The sequence below is a fragment of the Passer domesticus genome, chromosome 1, assembly GCF_036417665.1.
Source record: "Passer domesticus isolate bPasDom1 chromosome 1, bPasDom1.hap1, whole genome shotgun sequence".
In the NCBI taxonomy this organism is placed as follows: Eukaryota; Metazoa; Chordata; class Aves; order Passeriformes; family Passeridae; genus Passer; species Passer domesticus.
This window is the reverse complement of record NC_087474.1, coordinates 24405154-24406332: the sequence shown is the minus strand read 5'-3', so window position 1 is coordinate 24406332 and position 1179 is coordinate 24405154. Positions and strand designations below refer to the sequence as shown.

At 57.1% G+C, this 1179-nt stretch overlaps 1 protein-coding gene across 1 annotated transcript in view; it reads left to right on the top strand.

The window, feature by feature from the left end:
* DLX5 (distal-less homeobox 5) overlaps window positions 1-1179 on the top strand; it is a 48240-nt gene that overhangs the window by 7127 nt on the left and 39934 nt on the right. The window lies entirely within an intron of this gene.

Below are 1179 nucleotides of genomic sequence, written 5' to 3'. Positions count from 1 at the left end.
GCGGGAGCCGAACCAGCAGTCCCTGACTGCACATCAGGCTCGCAGTCGTTGAGATTTGGACACGTAACGCTGCAGACCACTGATTTGCTATTTTCTTAATTCCCGCTCTTCTCATTCCCTATGAATCAAACAGTCTTTTGTCCTTCAGAGTTTGATTTGATCGCTACTGTTCACATTTCACTTTTGTATTTTTCCCTCCCTATACCATTACTCATTGAGTGCCCCGTGAAATTACAATCGTACATTTTCAACTCAGCAACCCATTTGCAGTGCAAAAATAGGGTCTAAATAATGGCTGAATTAGCCCTACTGGACAGTTTCAGATGTAACACTCTGTAATAATTATATTGCAGGCTGGATTAGGATGCTATTATCATAATCTGGACGTTTACAATTATCTGTAATTTGCAAAGATGCGCCAGGTCTTGATTACAGCAGGTTTTTTTTATCAAGCTAACCATCACTAAACAGTGACAGTAATAACAGCTAATTTTGCTGGCAATATAAGAGGTGCTGGGGTGTGCAAACAATTTCACACCTGGATGTGCTCACTCAACCAAGAATATAGAGAAAGAGCTTCTGCCCTGAGACTCAGAAAAATATTCTCCACTGCTTCTGTTCAGTGCAGATTTCTAGACCCCGATCCTTGCTTAGCAGATTTTCAGAGGGGTAAGTTTTGGGGCTCGCTTGGGGTTGGGGCTGGTTGTGGCTGCTCCGCGCGGTGCCCGTCGAGGCTCGCTCCGCCTGTGCTCCCCCGCGCTGCGGTCATTCCGGCGCAGGTGGTTTCCCTCCCGGCCGCACCCCGCCGGAGAAGCGCCCCCTTTCCCCCGCTGCTGCCGGGGGCGGCGGGGATGCGGCGGGAGCCCCGACGGGACGGGCTGCCGGAGGGGCGGCTCGGGACTCGCGGCCGGCGGAGAAACCGTGCGAGCCCCGGGCCAGCCCCGTCCGCCCGCGCCCGCAGCGGGGCGGCGGCAGCGCGCCCTTCCGCGCTCTTCCGCGCCCTCCCGCAGCTCTCCGCGGCCCCGGGGCGGTGGCGGAGCGGCGCCGGCAGCCCGGCGGCGGCAGGTTTGGTGCCGGCGTGGGGAGCTGCCGCTGCTCCATCCATAGATGACGCTGTTTCACGAGAGTCTCCCGGGGCGGCTGCCGCGCGAGTGGGAGCCGCTGCTGCCACTCACTCCC